We start from the raw sequence: 18008 nt of genomic DNA, 5'->3' as shown, positions 1-18008 counted from the left end.
ATTTAAGGACAAAAAATGGGGATGAAGGAGTGGGAATGGGCAGAGAACTTCCTCCACAAACATTAGTCCTCTCTAAGGAATATACTTTTCCTGGAGGACATTGTTTTAATCAAAAAGCACCTCATTGACAACTTACATGTGGTCTTTTAAGGATGCCATGTAGCAAGAACAAATCCTTGAATGTTCTTTTTTGTATCTGTCTCCAAAAGGGAAGAAAATGACAGAAAGTGGAATTTGCTAGACTCTGCTTAAAACCATTGCAATTTTGCTAACTGCCATTATAGTCTAGCTTAGTGATACCTCTTCTAAGAGCCTACCTCAGTGTGAGTGATATATAAATATACTGGAGAGGTATAAGATATGCTCATAGAATGATAGCACATTTAAGAGCTGGTTTGGGGAGCAGGGTGGGTGTCTCGGAACTAGTCATGTCCAAGAAGAATCTTGAGGATAGGTGAGTTCACCAATTCTTTTGAGTCTTTCAGAACAGTCCCGTAATGCAAGTGTTGTTCTTATTTCACGGATGATACAACACTTCAGCTTTGTGAGAATACATTACTCCCCCAAATTCATGCTCTTCCTACTATACAAGCATTTTACGTTTTTTTGTTTTAGCCTGCCTGTTCCTTTCACCAGATTACATACTTGTGAACCTATTCAGGACTGTTGTAATTATTCTTTCAGTTTTTTATATAACAAGCTATTTTTTGAATTCTGTAATATTTTGCTAGGCGAGTGTAGTATTCATGGCCACATTGTAGTGTTCAAGTATAATTTTTATAATCTTTGACTACTTTTATAACATAATTAACTTTGGTCCATTTAATAAATATTGTATACTGTTTAACTTACTACCAAAAATGTAAGAGAAATAGGATTTGGCTATAAGTAAATTTATAAATATTACATCATCTTTGATTTAGAGATTGAAACCACAATAAAATACAGATTCAGTCTAATTTTCCATTTAAAAATCAGTTAATTTGGTAATTTTTATGTTTTATTTACAAATAGGGTACATTGGAAGGTGCTAGGCTGCTGTTTACCAATGTTTACCAGAAACTTAGACATTTCAGAGGTTGGTAGCCTTAATTGCCAATAATTAAAAAGCTAACTCAGTTAAAATTAATCACTGTGCTTTCTTTTTTTCTGTGTTTTCTTTCTTAGCAGAGACTTTCTGCTGGCCTATATTATGAGCATATACGTCTGACATACAGACCTGGTGACAAAATCGCACATACTGGTGGCTTTGTCTCTCTCACAGTTCTGGTGGCTGGAAATCCAACATCAGCATGCCAGCAGGTTCGGTTCCCAGGAAAGGACCCACTTCCTGGCGTGCAGATTACCACCTGTGTCCTCACATGCTGGAGAGACAGAGAACTCTGGCATCTCTTCCTCTTATAAGGACATTCATCTTGTCATGTGGACCCATCCTCATGACCTCATCTAACCTAAGTACCACCCAAAGGCCCCACGTCCAGAAACCATCACACTGGGGGGTAGGGCTTCGGCTTCAGCATAGGGATTTGGGGGGTGGAGGTGCAAACCTACAGTCCACCCCAGCCCACTTAGAGAAGTCCTTTGGCTTGGATAGGAGGGGTCGTACGTCCTAACAGGGTGAGGGACTAGCAGGGCCAGCAGGACATGGACACCCAGAGCCCATTCTCTCCCAGGTGACACTGAATGCCTGGGACTCCATAAACTTCCTGCCTAAACAGCCTGTACCCACTTCCAGGACCTGCAAGGCCCTTTCCCCTTTGACCTCTCCCTGCTGAAGTACCACCGTGGGACTCCCCTCCCCATGAGGTGGCCAGCGGGTGGCGGTCTGGATTCGGAGGAAGAATGGTCGGAATTTTTAAAGTGCTGGCCGGGTGTCCACAGACATGGGCACAAGGGGGAATCTGGGAGAGAAGAGAGCTGGTTCTGGCCACGCCACCGTGTTCCGGCACCATGCTGAGAAGTGCAAGAATTCTACGGGCAACGCAGCCTCACCTTCCAGGTTATTAAGAAGGTACAGGTGTGAAGGTAAGAGATTAGAACATATTTAATTTTGATGATGAGGTAGATTTGTAACTTAAATATTTAGACATTGTGCCCTGGCTGTATTCTTCACAAGCCTTAGGAGTGGTTCTGTGAGTAACGCTTCTCATTAGTGTGTATTTTAATATTAGTAATTTTATGCACCTTTAACTAGTATTTAATGTAAATTAAACAGTATGTGACCGAGAATAAAAGCAACTGTGAACTGAGTACTGGTCAAAACTATCTCGGTGGCCGGCAGTGTTGAGCTGAATGATAAACCAACTGACTGAGCCATGAGCTTACTTGTCAGAAGTTCCGCTAATGGCCGTGGGGATTAATTTGATATCTACTAAATGTAACACAAATCGCCCCATTATGAAAGGAAAATATATACACGATAGTAATTTGAGTCCTTAATTTTAAAAAGTTTTCTTTCATCTCTGTTGGCTACTCCCGTGCTCTTATAGTCTGTCCCTCGGATGTATTTGTCATATGACCTGGAATTTGCACTCTTAGAAAAAGTTACACAAAGGTGATTAGCTTGACATTGCTTTTATTCTTCCTTTTCTTCACTGAGTTCTATCCATATTGCTGTAGGGTTGAGTTTATTGCTTCTGATTGCTGCATAGTGTTCACAGAGCACATGTATCCTCTTTAAGTAATCCATTCCCCTGGTGATGGGCATCTAGATGGCTTCTCTTTATTTTCACAAATAAAATATGAACATATCATATGTGCTCCTTACCAACCCATGTGAGAATTTATCCAAGGTCTTTACTGGTAGGGCTTAAGCAAAGTTACTACATGAAATATTGCTGGATTGTTTCCCAGAACTGTGGGACCTGATTTAACTTCTGTAAACAGCTTATGTGTGTTCTCATATATCTACATCTTCCCCAACACTTAATGTTATCTGCTTTTCAAAACTTTGCGATTCTGATGCAGGGGAGCAGCATCTCATTGTTTTAATTCATTGGTATCTATTTTGATCTACAGTGCTTTTCCCAATCATTATTGACATTAACAAGTAAGTGTTAACAAAATTATACTCTCCTTTTTCAGCCTTATGTTGTTTGTCTAACTTGTGTCTGTTCTTACAGGTTCTTGTTCTCAATGGATAGTTGAGATACGTCTTTTTTTTATGTGCAACTACTATGTGCCAGGTATGTATAAACTAATTTGACAGCTGCATAAAATAGAAAGTGCTGGTAGTAGAAGTGGTCATGGCATTGTGCTCAAAATATCATTCTGTTCCTTTTTCTGCCTTTATTCCTCCTCTTTCCCTTTTTAATTAACAATGAATTAGGTAATTAGTATACAGAGCAAGCAACATGGGTATTTCTTTCAGTTTTTACTTGTTTTTAAGCATCTGTTGAGCTTTGCCAGTAGAATATTCTGCAGATGAATTCCATAGGGAAAAGTGGAGTTGTAAGAGGAAAAAGAGTTAAAGATGTGGTGAAACAATTATGAGACAATGTTCCTTTAAGAAGAGAAAATGGTATTAAGGGGAAAATGTGTCTAGAACCAGGTCATTCACCTGTTTTGAGATACAAAGGCTGAGCAAGTTCCCCAGGGAAAGGTTTGATGTTGATCAGACAGCTTGATATGGTCAACTCTGGTTTTTATGTCCATACCATGGGCTTTTAATTTGGATAATAAATCTACATGGCTTTCTTTTCTGCTATTTGTCTTTTATACTGCTACTTAGTTGACTTTCAAGCTGTATTTTCCCCTACTAGCCAGGAAAAGTTCTGAGTGTGGGTAGAGAAAGGGGATTTCCGAATTCTGTGTGGTGGTGATCAATGTGTGGCTGGTCACAATCTTGAAATATGACTCTTCTGCAAGGCAAGACCTGATCTGGAGTTTGTGGAAGAAATCTTTTTTTTGAAAATTTGAAATTGTACTGCTGGGTGTTGACAGAACTACTTGACCTTGAGAACAAGGTCCCTACACTTGAAAGTATCGTCTCTTATTGCTAAAACTATTTTTGCAGTTGACGCAAATATCAATTTCACTTCTGGCCTCTCTTCTGTGCATTCCAGAAGTTCCAGCAAGTAGAACTTCACCTTGAGATGGAATTGTGTTCTCCATAAAAGCAAACCGAAGAGCCACACTGGGTAAAGGGCTTTGTGGCCTGAACTGGAATCCTGTCCATGCTAAGTTTGGTAGGTGATCTGCTGCTTTCTTATTGCTAAATGTTAGTTCTCCACCCACTGTGTCCCTTTTGACCAGTATGACAACATTGAAGGAGCCAGCAAAATCTAGAAATAGAAAAGCATTTATCTTAGGGTGGTGTTTGAAACTCTCTATGAGCTATTAATTTCCTAAGGTAACATCTACTTTTGCTTCTGTCTGCTAGCTGTCCTCACATGCAATCATCTTGCCTATCACTAGCTGAGAGAAAATAGGTATCAACCTCCAGCTTTTTTCTCAAAGCTCTGCTCATTAATAAACACTTCTAGAAAACAAACAAAAAATCAGCTTTAAGATGCAGAAAGGATCATCAGTATAGGCTCCTCTCAAATCCAGTTTAGGATCATCTGAATGAAGTAGGCAGGGAACCTCACATTGCCATCTAGTGGGAAACAGTTTCAAGTGGATGGGCCAAGGTTTCTCCTCGGCTGCTTACCTGTCCTGACCCCACCCTGTTAGCTGCTACAGGAGGTTAAGCCATTACATTCCTCCTTTAGTATGAATGTATTCATCACATATTTCCTTGAGGGGAGTTTTCCAGGGTGAAGGAGAGAGTGGGTAAAGCTTAGGACAAGAGAGGATGCCAGACACACTTCTCCTTGGGCCAGCACTTGACCTTATGTAACGGGGCCTCGTGCTCCAACTTGTTTTCTTTGATTCTTGCTGAAGGATTTGTGTGGTGGATTGTGACTTAGTGTTTTCAAATCCTGGATTCAAGTTTTACCTCCCACCTAATCTGTTGTTTCATCTTCTACAACATGAGAAGATTATTTTATCTCAGTGTGATGAAAGGTAATACTAAGTCCACAAAAATATTCCCTATTACTGCATTTAATACTAAGTCTACAAAAATATTCCCTAATACTGAATTTTTACTGAAGTTTCCCCTTGGCAATGGTAGGCTCTCCATCACAACGTGATGGAGACTGCCTCAGGATGCCGCATAGCCCTGGCCCCCCCTTGCTAGTGCTTTGATGTTTGATGTCTTAGAGAACTTTGTTGCTGTGGTTGCTGTGTGGACTGTGTGTGTTCTTAGAATAGCACTAGCATAATTCTATACCTCTTTAGATTACTTTACTTTTGCAAGCATTTTGTTAATAATGTGGGTTTGGAGAAATCTCATTTTCGTAACTATCTGATAAAACCAGAGGTGGTTAGCAGTAATTAGACTTCCCCAAATACCAACTTGCCTTAAGTCAAATTCACACCCAGTAGGTCTGAGTCTCTCCCTTGGCACAGTGTGGTCCAGGACCAGCAGCACCCAGGAGCTCATTAGAAATGCAGGCTCATGGGCCTTACCCAGATCACATATTTAGCAAGACGTTCATGTACGTGGACGTTCAAGAACACTGCCCCGTCAGACCTAACTCCTAGTTTTCAAAAGGGGTGAAGGTAAGAATTATTTGCTATGCTGTTCTTGTCACTTGCTCAGCTATGTAGACTGGCCAAAAGAAATACATTTATAGTCACCATATTAAGTTAAATAGAATGTATTAGATACCACCTTCATGTCAGACCTTATTTTAGGTGGGAGGGAAGCAAAAAGGAAGATATACATCATTTTAAAGCTGACACAGTATTACAATAAATGGCATGTAAGAGAGCATCGAACATTGCCCAGAGCAGGAAGACAGTGTCAGGCTTAAAAGCATGCATTCTAGAGAGAAATAGAAGCCTGCTCCAGGACTTACCTCTGAAAGAGTAATTTGTAGACACTGATCCCATTTGACCCCAAGAAAAAGAACATTTTCTTATATAATTAGGGTGTAATTATCAGAGTTAGGAACTTTAAACCAGGTTTGTTTTTTTGTAATCACAGTCCGTATTCAAATTTTGTCAGTTAAGGTGGAAACACAATGACCTTATTGTCTTTGGCTCTCTTGCAGGTGCTTCCATAGGCTGGACTTAACAGGAAGTGGACAAGCAAGGCAATCCAGATGATTTCATTCTTAGCGGTCAGCCTCTGGGAGGAGAGCAAATGGATATCAGTGGGATTAGAGGAAACAGAATTACCAAGTAAATAATTGCAGACAGCACTGCAAGCAGAGGGAGCAGTATGTACAGAGGCAGTGAGGTGTGAAAGACCAAAAATTGTTGAGAAGCAGTCTGGAGTGCATTGTTGTCAAACCAGCTAAGATTGGGTCATTGGTAGAAGGATTACATATCAAGCTCTGAGGCCTTTGGAATTGTTTTTTGGGCAGGGAGTAGTAACAGTTCAGGGCAGAGATGAAGAAAGATTTGCTAAATTAGTTGCAGAGAAAAAGGCAAGGTATTTGGGACATTTATTTAAAAAACGTGATAATGGCAGCTGCCAAATGGTGGGGGTTGAAAGGAAGGGAGCGACACACAGCAGCAATTCACCGGAGAATTCCGCTTTATTAGGGAAAGGTGCTGGGTTATATAGGAAGAGGCATGGGGTGATTGAGGTGTCACTTCTATGGGGCTGGTGGCTATTGGCTAGGTGCTGGGATTAGGGGGGCAAGGGGTGATTGGGGTTCAGATGGCGCTGGCGGGAACCGAGGACCCGGAAGAGAAGCAGGAAGTTCACCATCTTATGGGTGGGGGCCCTTCATTCCCCCCCTTTCTCCTCTATGGGGTTGTGGACGTTGCTTTCTCTCTGACTGCTTCCTGCTGAACGGGGGCAGAGAAGGGAGTGAGGGCTTGAGGACTGGGAGGAAAGGGTTGATAGGACTCCCCACAGTAAGGACGAGTAGATGTGGACTTCTTCAGGTTGGAAATCAATTAAGGTTCCCTGTAACCATAGGTCGAGGACTTGTTGATTCCAATGGTGCCAAGAGGATACGGGTGCCAGAAGCCAGGTGTCTGCGACCATTGTTTCCAGGAACAGTTTCCAGCGGGGAGAGGGGTCCATCTCAGCGTGTGGTGAGGAGGTTACGTGAGGGTGAGGGATCTTCTGTGGCTAAAAGCTGGTAGTTCCTGAGTAAAAGCTGGTTGAAAGTTTGATTAGAGATTTTACCGACTTGGGATTTGATAAACTTTATTATGCAAGGCAAGAAGAGACAGGCGAGGAGAATGATTATTATAGGGCCTGCAATGGGCCACAGCCAGGTGAGGAAGGGGTTTGTTAGTATTGAAGAGAATGGGTTGGAATTGGAAGCAGAGTGGAGGCTGGAGGCAAGGTTGGTGAGTTTGGTAATGTCAGTTTCTACAATGCCGGATTCGTTGATGTAATAGCAGCACTCCTCTCAAAGGAAGACGCAGGTGCCACTCTTTTTGGCTGTAAGCAGATCTAAGGCCCGCCGGTTTTGAAGGGTGACCTTAGCTAGCGAAGTGACTTGTCTTTGGAGAGAGGCCAGGGAAACGGCAGTGGATGTCAGGGCTCCCTCAAGTTTGGCATTGAGATCTTTAATTGCCCATTGAGAGTGACCCAAGGCTCCTCCCGAAAACCCTGCCCCAATGGCTGAGGTGGTCAAAGAGATACCGACCATGATGGGAAGGAAAGCAGCCCTTTTTGTGCGTGAGGGCAAGGGAGGTTGGAGCTCAAGAAATTCTGCCATGCTGTAAAGTGTAACCTGTGGGATTAGGGTGACGAGAATGCAGGGTATATTGGAGTTGGGAGGCAGTGAGTTGAAAAGACTGCCATTGCACCAAAATAAGTGACCTGGTTGCGTAAAAGTCTTAGAGCCGGAGGTAGGGGTGTAGATAGAGAGACAGTGAAGTGCACTGGAGGGGGGAGGGGTTGGGCCTACACAGTGGTGGATGGTGAGATTATCTGTGTATTCTGGTTCCCATAGGGGTATGTCTGCCAGGGGACAGAAGGGTTGTCCTTCTGCATGGAAGGAGTAGTTGGAAATATTAAGGGGCACGGCGGTCAGCAGTGGGCGCTATAGTGATGCGCACAAGAAACAATTGGTGGTGTTGAGGGTGTGGTTGAGAAAGATGGTGGTGTCTTGAATGAGCTGTAACCAAGAGTAGGAGCGGGGGTAAGAAGATGAAGAGGCGCCGTCAAGAGTTTGAACAATAACCTTTTCAGAATGTCCGATGTCTGATGCAACTTGAGAGATCTGGGAATGAGAGGGAACATACTCTCAAGAGATATGAAGGGTACCATGGGGAGGACCCCCCATAGTAAACTGAGGCTGTGACTCTGGTGGCCCATCGAGAGTCCCAGGGATCTGGGATTGATAAGGAGAATGAGCTGTTGGGATATTTTATGAAATGGTTGGAGGAGTAATACTGTGGGTACCGGGAGTTACCCATGTAGTGAATGGCTCAAGACCTGTAGGGACATCCCCCGTAGGTGTCTGGCCATCGCCTGCAATAGGCTTGTTTTTGGTCATAGAGGAAGCAGAGGTAGGGAGAATAAAGGTAGCTGCTAGTGAACACTTCGGTGGAGGGAGGAAAGTGGAGGTATAAAGGCTCGGAGCAGCCTTTCAGAGGGCAGTCTGATGTGGCAATGAGGGTAGTAACTTTTGTTTGATGCTGTGTGTAAGTGTCTGACTTTGAATCGCCATACAAAGGAGGCTGGGGTGGCGAGGAAGACAACAGGAATGAGGAAAAAAAGCGAGAGAGCAGTAAAGGAGGAAAAAGTCATGATTCGGGTATGGATGGCAAAGGGGGTGAAAGGGAGATGCGGAGTTTCAAGGGAGCAGAGGGATGAGGCGTGGTAGAGTAGACAGCGTCTTGGGCTGTATCCGAAGGACTCTGGATTGTGACCGATGGGTCTTGAGTATCCAGAGAAGGTGGGTCCTGGGTGTTTGGTTTAAACCTGGAGATATGAATCCAAGGGGTGACAGAGTTATCAGGCAGTAAGAGCTTGGCGGCTGAGGGGGTGCAGAGAATAACTGGGTGTGGACCTTCCCATTTTGGGGTGAGAGAGGGCCGATCCTCTGGCGGCTTATAAAACACTAGTTGGCCAGGCTGTAAGACAGGAGGATTTTGGGAGGTGGATGGATCAGGAAGGAGCCAATCCTGATATTTCCACAATTCGGTGCAGAGGAGAGAGAGTAGCGGAAGGGCCATATTGGGAGGAATCAGTCCTTTGTGGGAAGGGAGCCCTGGGGGTAGAATTGGGCGGCCGTACATGATCTCAAAGGGTGACAAGAAGGAAGGTTTCTTTGGGAGGGCCCGAATGCGGAGTAGAGCTAAGGGAAGTAGGCGAACCCAGTCAAGGTGTCGTTCTAGAGATAGTTTGGTCAGGATGTCTTTTAGAGTCCTATTGGCTCTTTCTACTTTTCCCGAAGCCTGTGGTCGACAAGGACAGTGTAGATGCCAAGGGAATGAGAGTGACTTGGAGAGGTTCTGCATAATTTGGGCAGTGAACTCAGGGCTGTTATCTGATTGGAGGGAAGTGGGCATCCCGAACCTAGGAAAGATCTGGGTGAGGAGGATAGAGGCAACTGCGGACGCTTGTTTGTTAGTGGTGGGGAAAGCCTCGACCCATCCTGAAAATGTATCTACCAACACGAGTAGGTATCTGGTGCGCCGTACAGGGGGCATGTTAGTGAAGTCTATTTGCCAATCTGCAGCGGGGACATTACCCCGTGCTTGATGAGCTGGGAAGGGTCGGGCCTTGAGGGGGGTATTAGGGTTAGTGCGTTGGCAAATGGTGCACCCGTGGGTGATTTGGTCAAGTAGGGTTTTGTCTTCAGGAGAGAGAGAAAAAAAGGATTGTAAAAAATGGATTAAGGATTGGGGGCTAGGATGGAACAGATCATGTAAGAGGTGGAAGAGAGACTCTCTGTCCTGGGAACAGAGGGTGTCTTATGATAAGGCTGAAACTGCAGGGGCAGACGGATCGCTGTCTGGTGCTTCTTCTGATAGGGCAATCGACCGGGCTACTCTGTCAGCTTTATTGTTACCTCTTGTAATGGGGGAGTCGTCCTTTTGATGTGATTTGCAGTGGACTATGCCCAGTCGGTGTGGGAGTTGTGAAGCCTCTAGAAGTTTAGTAATTAAGGCTGAATTAGTGATGGAATTCCCTTTTGTGGTGAGGAGGCCTCATTCTTTCCATACTGCCACGTGAGACAAGAGAATGTGGAATACGTATTTGGAGTCAGTGTACAGTGTGAGAGACGTGTCCCGGGCCAGAGTGCAAGCTCTGGTGGCTGCAATGAGTTTGGCCTGTTGATTGGTTGTACTGGGGGGTAGGGCTCGTGCCTCGATGACATCTTCGAGGGAGACTATTGCGTATCCTGTGTAATGGGTGCCCTCATGTTTAAAGGAGGACCCATTAGTAAACCAGATGAGGTCGAAGTGTGAGAGGGCTCCTTCGGAGATCGTGGAGTGGCACGGAAGGAAGTTGTGAAGGGCTTCCAGGCAATCATGTGAGGGAGTATGAGGAGAGTAGGGTAGAGGAAGAAGAGTGGCCGGATTCAGGGGCGGGCAGGGGAGGAAAGAAATGTCTGGATTTTGGAGGAAAGAGGACAGTAAGGTCAGGAGTCTGGAGGGAGGGAGAGTCTGTAAACTTTTGTAGGTTAAGAGGTCTTTTAGGTGATGTGGGTACAGAATGGTAAGGGGCACCCCGAATGTCAGTTTATGAGCTTCCTTCTGCAAGAGCTGTCCAGCGGCTAATGCCCGTAGGCAGGGGGCCCATCCCCGAACTGTGGGGTCTAATTGCTTGGAAAGATAAGCTACTGGGGCAAAGGATGGGCCATAATATTGGCCTAGGACTCCTAGAGCTTGACTGGACCTCTCATGAATATATAATGAGAAGGGCTTCGACAAATCAGGAAGATGGAGAGCTGGGGCTTCCACAAGGGCTCGACGGAGCTTAATGAATGAGTGTTGGAGTGAGGAGGATAATGGTTCTTCAGGGGGGCCCTTGCTGAGGTTGTATAGGGGTCTTGCCAACAGGGAGTAGTTAGGGATCCACGCTCTAAAATACCCAGCCAGGCCTAGAAAGGAAAGGATTTCTGTCTTGGTTTTGGGAACGGGCAGGTCAGAGAGGAGCCGTTTTCTGTCTAAGGTAATGGACTTTCTTTGTTGAGATAGAAGAAATCCGAGGTAAGTGACAGAAGGGGAAGAGATTTGAGCTTTGACAGGGGATACCCAGTAACCTCTGGAAGCTAGAAGGTTAAGTAGGGAGGCAGTGTCAAGTTGAGACTGTTCCCACGAGGGACTGCAGAGTAGAAGATCGTCCACGTATTGTAATAAGGTGGACTCAGAGTGATCATGATGAAACTGTTTGAGGTCTTGAGCTAGGACCTGTCCAAAAATATGGGGACTATCTCGGAAGCCTTGTGGCGAAAGTGTCCAAGTGAGTTGTTCAGAATGTCTTGTGTATGGGTCCGTCCAGGTAAAGGCAAAAAAATCTTGGGAGGAGGGGTCCAGAGGGATAGAAAAAAATGCGTCCTTGAGATCTAGGACTGAGAAGTGGGAGGCCGAGGCAGGGATCTGCGATAAAAGGGTGTATGGATTTGGGACTAAGGGATGGATAGGGACGATGGCCATGTTGATGAGGCGAAGGTCTTGGACGAGGCGGAAAGATCCGTTGGTTTTTTTAACAGCTAATATGGGGCTATTAAACGGGGAGTGAGTGGGTCTGAGGTAATTTTTGTTTAAAAGATCTTGAATGATGGGTTGAAGGCCTATGAGGGCTGAAGTGGTTAGGGGGTATTGGGCCTGACAGATATACTGAGAGGGGTCATGTAATTTGATAGAGGCAGGAGGACATAGAGCTACGGAGGGGCTTGCAATGTCCCAAACTTTGAGATTTACAGGGTGTATGAGGGCGGAACTGGAGCTTTCATTGGGTAGAGGGGGGTCGTTGGCTATGAGGGCCATCAGAAAGGGAGTACTGGGGGCTGTGGGAGTGGATATAGTTATGGAAACATGGAGGAGAGAAAGGATGTCCCGTCCTAGTAAGGGGATGGGACACTGGGGCATAACCAGGAAGGAGTGGGAGAAAGGTATGGGATTGTCTTGGATTGTGCATAAAAGGGGGGGGTTTAATGGGAAAATCTGTTTACCTCCTACCCCGACTATAGGAGTAGTGGCAGGTGTGGTAGGGCCCCGGTATTCCCACAAGACTGACTGAGAAGGTGGCTCCTGTATCTAGGAGGAAGGAGATGGGGCGACCATCTACTATTAAGGTAACCCTGGGCTCCTGTTTGGTGATGGAAATGGTCGGGTGAGAAGCCCCCGGGCCCCGTCAATTTTCTTCTGCCAGCCCCACTACAGCGGGCTTAGGATGGGGGTTGTTCGTCCAGCCTCCCCTTTGGGTGGCTGGGCAATCAGACCTCCAGTGGCCCTTTTTGTGGCATCTGGGGCAGGGTGTGGTAGGAGATCTGGGGGAGGGGCACACCCTTGACCAATGTCCTTCTTGTCCACACTTGAAACAAGCTCCTGGGGGGGGCTTGTTTGTAGAAGAGCGCCCAGGTTGTGGTTTTATCAGCTGGGCCAACATTTGGAAATTGGCCTGATCAGCCTTTTGTTTACGGCGTTCTTTCTCCTCCTCCCGGTTATGGAAGACTTTAAAGGCCACTGTTAGGATCTCAGTCTGTGGGGCAGCGGGGCCCTGTTCTAACTTTTTGAGTTTAGCTTTAATGTCGGGGTAGCTTTGAGCTAGGAAGTATGTCATAAGGACATGTCTCGCGTCAGGCGTTTCTGGGTCCAGGCTGGTAACTGTAATAGGGCTTGAGTGAGTCTGTCTAAGAACTTGGAGGGAGTCTCGTCCCTCCTTTGAATTATGTCTTGGAGCTTTTGGAAATTGACTACTTTACGAGCTGCCTTTTGCAGACCTGCTATTAAGCAGGAGGCGAAAATATCTCGAGAGCGGAGACCCACGGCGGTGTTATAATCCCAGTGTGGGTCTTGTTTGGGGACAGCGGTGGGGCGAGGGGGATAGGTGGGGTCAGTCCTGTGGGTTTCGGTGGTGTGCATTTGGGCGAAGTCCCAAACTTGTCTATGCTCTTCAGGAAGGAGGGTATTGGCCAGGAGCATGAAAATGTCATGATGTGTGAGGCTGTATGACTGGAGGGTCCATTGAAACTCCGTGATATATGTCGTGGGATCAGTGGAAAAGGAACCAAGGCATTTCTCAAGTTGGGCTAAATCTCCTAAGGAGAAAGGGACGTGAACGCGCACGATGCCTTTGGATCCTGCTACCTCCTGGGGGGGGGGGCGATAATTTTGGGAGGCCCTCGGGACTGAGTCTGAGGGGCACTGAAGGGTTCAGGCTCAGTCTGTGGGGGAGAAACAGGTGATGGGGGCAAAGACGGAGGAGGCTCCTGGAACTTAGTTAGAGGGGGGCTGAAAGGCTCAGGCTTGATCTGCAGGGGGGTGAGGTGGGGGAGGAGATGGTGGTGGAGGAAGGGGGAGGGGCTGTTGTAGGAGAGGAGGAGGAGGTGGCGGCCACGGCGGCAGAGGGCGTAGGGGTTGTAGGAGGGGGAGGGGCTGAAGGGGGACGCCTGTATGGCGGAGGTTCGTCGGCTGGGTCAAAGGTAATCGAGGAGGGACTGGGAGTGTGTTGAGGGGAGGGAGACGGTTTGCAGGCTAGAGGAACTTGGGGTGGGGAACAGGTGGTACAGAGGCTGGGATTTTGAGCTAGGAGGCGAAAAGCTTTGGTATAGGGAATCTCCTTCCAGTTTTTCAGGCGCTGGCAGTAGTTAAAGAGATCGCGAGTGATGTTAGGGTCAAGAGATCCCCCTGCGGGCCATTGGTTGTGATTGTCTAGAGGGCATGTCGGCCAATCTTGGGAGCAGTATTTATGGAGAAGTTTTGGTTTTATATCAGGCGTCAGGGAGAGGGTGGCTAGATGCTTGAGCAGGCATTCAAGAGGCGAACCTCCAGGGAGGGATGAGGAGGCTCCCATGGCTAAAGGACAGAGAAGGAGACAAACAGGGGAAGACGAACGGAGACCCTCGGACTGGGAGCAGACGGCACGGAGACAAAGGGCGTCCCCGATGATCCTTGGGGGTCTGTGGAAACTCGTATACGAGTCGGTTTCTTAGGAAGTGTGGGTCGTCTCCCAGACTTCTCTAAGAAGGCAGAGTGCCGGAGTCCGAGGTACCTGTACTAGGAGTTTTCAGCGGAAGGAATTTTCAGCAGAAGGACCGGAAGGGGGGTGGGGAAGGGAGCATTCTCATCTGCAAAGGAGTCACCTCGTTTATGGCTGTTGGAGGAGGGGCTGAGGGTCCTCCGCAGCCGTGAAGGCCTAAGGCGGGGAGAGCTCCCCCCTCGTCCCCGAGCATCAGGGCCTTGCCGTATGATCACAGTCAATGGCACTGCAATAGCTCGGGGAAGAGCGGCCCACTCTGGGGGAAAACTTACCCAAAAGCCAGAGAGGAGTGGTGAGTGTGAGGAGCCAGTGCCAGAAAAAGAGGACGAGGGCAAGCTGCTGCTGGTGTCGGGGGAAGACGGGGCCCAGTTGGGGTGTCCCGTCTCCCGGGTTTTGGCACCAATGAAAGGAAGGGAGCGACACACAGCAGCAATTCACCAGAGAATTCCGCTTTATTAGGAAAAGGTGCTGGGTTATATAGGAAGGGGCATGGGGTGATTGTGGTGTTACTTCTATGGGGCTGGTGGCTATTGGCTAGGTGCTGGGATTAGGGGGGCAAGGGGTGATTGGGGTTCAGATGGCGCCAGCGGGAACTGAGGACCCAGAAGAGAAGCAGGAATTTTGCCATCTTATGGGTGGGGGCCCTTCAGGGGTGGGGTGCCTTCCTGTTCTCATCAACTCTGTGAGACAGGTATTTTTCTCATTTTCTCAGTTTTAATTATAAGACATAAAAATTGCTTGGAGTTGCCAGTGGGGGCATACCAGGAGTTCTAACCAAAGCTCTTGGAAAATGGGAGAGAGAGGCAGATCTGGACTTGGGAGACATTCACCTTATCCATGTAAGAGTTGCAATCAACAATCAGGGTACTATTTTGTTGGTTCAGTATTTATTCAGGTTATTTTTATTGTTGGTATAATTGGCCTATCCAACATGGCAGGGCAGCTGGGAGATCACAGAGGCTGTGGTTCAGCATGGCAACAGCAGAAGACCCTGGAGCATCTTACTGAGAAGCAAAGGGTTTATGTCCTATATTAGGGAACTAAATGTAAATGGTATAAAATAAAATAATTTATAAAAACAAAACTGGATAAATCACAGATACATGCAGAAAAACAACATGCTACTGAACAACCAATGGGTCTAAAGAGACTGACACATTCACAAAAAGGAAAATGGAAGTACAACATACTAAAACTTATGGGGGTTGGGGAATGCATCAATAGCCATTCTAAGTAAGAGGAAGTAATAAAGATCAATGAAAGTAAGAGCTGACTCTTTGAAAAGACTTAAAACTGACAAACCTTTGGCTAGACTCCTCCAGAAAGAAAGGGCTCAAATAAAAGAGGGAGCATTATGACATGCAAGCAACTATATGTCAATAAATTTTCTCACAGAAATGAAAATAAGACTACCCACCTAAAAATGGCTGATGTTACCTTAAGGAGCCTGAAAAGAACAGGGATCCCTGAGAAGAAATAAATTTCTTGAAACATACAAGCTACTAACAACGAATCATGAAGAAATGAACTCTAAAGAGACCGGTTACTAATCAAGTACCAGACAGTTTCACAGCAAATTTTATTAAACATTCAAAGAATTATTAATATCACTCCTCAGAGGCAATACTTTCAGACTAATTTTGCAAGCCCTGCCTTACCCTAATACCAAACAAGGACACGAGAATTTATAGGCCAATATCCCTAATGAACACAGATACAAAAATCCTCAATATTAGCAAACAGGATAGAATGACACATTGAAAGGTTCATACACTAAGATCATTTCAATAGCTGCAAAAGAAGTATTTGACATAATTCAACAGCCATTTATGATAAAAACTCTCAACATTGTACTGGAAGTCCTAGTCAGAATAATTAAGCAAGTGAAAGAAAGGCATCCAAATTGGAAAGGAAAAAGTAAACTCTTTGCACATGACATGATATATATGTATATAGACATCCCTAAAGAGTCCACCAAAAATACTGTAAGAATAAAAGAATTCAGTAAAGTTACACACTAATAATAAATATCAGAAATTAGAAAATGATGCCACTTACAAGTACATCAAAAAGAATAAAATAACCTAGCAGTGAATTTAACCAAGGAGGTGAAAGACCTGTATATTGAAAACTATGAAATTGGTGAAATAAAGGGAAATATGTTCCATGTTTATGGATTGGAAAAATTATTAAAATATCCATACTACCCAAAGCAATCTACAAGCTCAGTGTAAGTCCTCTGAAAATTGCAATCACATTTTTTTCACAGAAATAGAGCAGTAAAATTTGTGCAGAACTAGAAAGGACCCTAAGTAATGAAAGCAATCATGAGAAAAAACAGCACAGCTGGAGGTATTATGCTTCCTGATTTCAAACTATATTGAAAAGCTCTAATAAGCAAAACAATATGGCATTGGCATTAAAACACACACAGGGATTACTGGAATAGAGAGCCCAGAAATAAACACAAGCATATATTGTCAATTAGTTTATAACATAAATCAAGAAAATATCAGGGGGAGAAGACAGTCTCTTTAATAAGTGCTGCTGGGAGAACTGGATAGCTGAATGCAAAAGAATGAAACTGACCGTTCTCTTACACCATACAAAAATAAACTCAAAGTGGGTTAAAGACTTAAATATAAGACTTGAAACCAAAAAAAACTCCTTGACATTGGTTTGATGACTCTTTGCATTTACTACCGAAAGCAAACACAGACAGCACAAGCAACAAAAAAAAGAAAAGCCACAAGTGGAACTATATCAATCTAAAAATCTGCAAAAGGAAGCCATTAATAAAATGAAAAGGCAGCCTACTGAATGGCAGAAAGTATTTGAAAATGAAATACCTAAGCACTTAAGACCCAAAATATATAAAGAACTCAGGCAGTTCAATTTTGCAAAAAAAAAAAAAAATCCAATTAAAAAATGTGCAGAGCATCTGAGTAGACATTTTTTTCCAAAGATGACACAGAAAGAGGGTCAACAGATACACAAAAAGATTTTAACATCGTTAAGCATCAGGGACATGCCAGTCTAAAACCACAATGAGATATCACCATGTGCCTGTTAGAATAACTCTCATTAAAAAGATGAGATAACCAGTGTCGGCGAGGATATGGAGAACAGGGAAGGAACCCTTGTGCACTGTTGGTAGGAATGTAAATCGGTGCAGCCACTCGGGAGGCTATTCAAAAATTATAAGTAAAAACCACCAGAGGGTCTAACAATTCCATTTACTTGGTATTTATCCACAGAAAATGAAAACACTAACTCAAAGAGATAAGTGCACCCCCCACGTTCATTACAGCCTTATTTTCAATAGCCAAGATAAGGAAACAACTTAAGGGTCCATTGATGGATGAATGAGCAAAGAAAATTGGTATTTATAGACACACCATGAACTATTACTCAGCCATAGAAAGAAAAAAATTTTGCGATTTTGTGACAACAGGGATGGCCCTTGAGGGCATCATGCTAAGTAAAATAAGTAAAACAGAGACAGACAGATGCTGTATAATCTAAAAAAAAAGGCCAAGCTCATAGATTTGGGGACCCGATTGGTGTTTGCCAGAGGCACGCTGTGGAGGGGGAGGGAGGTGAAGACGGGGGATGCTGTGGGCCAAATGGCTGGAGGAGGTCAAGAGCTTCAAACGTCCACTTGTAAAATAAATACATCATGAGGGCATAATATACAGCATGGTCACTATTCTTAATATTACTATGGTACATATTTTAAGTGATAAAGAATTAGATCTTAAAAGTTGCAAGAAAAAAATTAACACTATGTGTTGATAGATGTTAACTAGACTTAGGGGAATCATTTTTCAAC

At 44.9% G+C, this 18008-nt stretch overlaps 1 long non-coding RNA gene across 1 annotated transcript; it reads left to right on the top strand.

The window, feature by feature from the left end:
• The first annotated feature begins 1226 nt into the window (after window positions 1-1226).
• On the top strand, window positions 1227-6516 carry LOC130680329 (uncharacterized). The gene is made up of 5 exons (XR_008993283.1): window positions 1227-1302; window positions 1674-2025; window positions 3123-3185; window positions 4065-4187; window positions 6102-6516. It is a non-coding gene; the product is annotated as an uncharacterized LOC130680329 (long non-coding RNA).
• Window positions 6517-18008: the final 11492 nt, after the last annotated feature.

Source organism: Manis pentadactyla, chromosome 13 (assembly GCF_030020395.1).
Source record: "Manis pentadactyla isolate mManPen7 chromosome 13, mManPen7.hap1, whole genome shotgun sequence".
Lineage (NCBI taxonomy): Eukaryota > Metazoa > Chordata > Mammalia > Pholidota > Manidae > Manis > Manis pentadactyla.
This window is presented reverse-complemented; position numbering and strand designations above follow the sequence as displayed.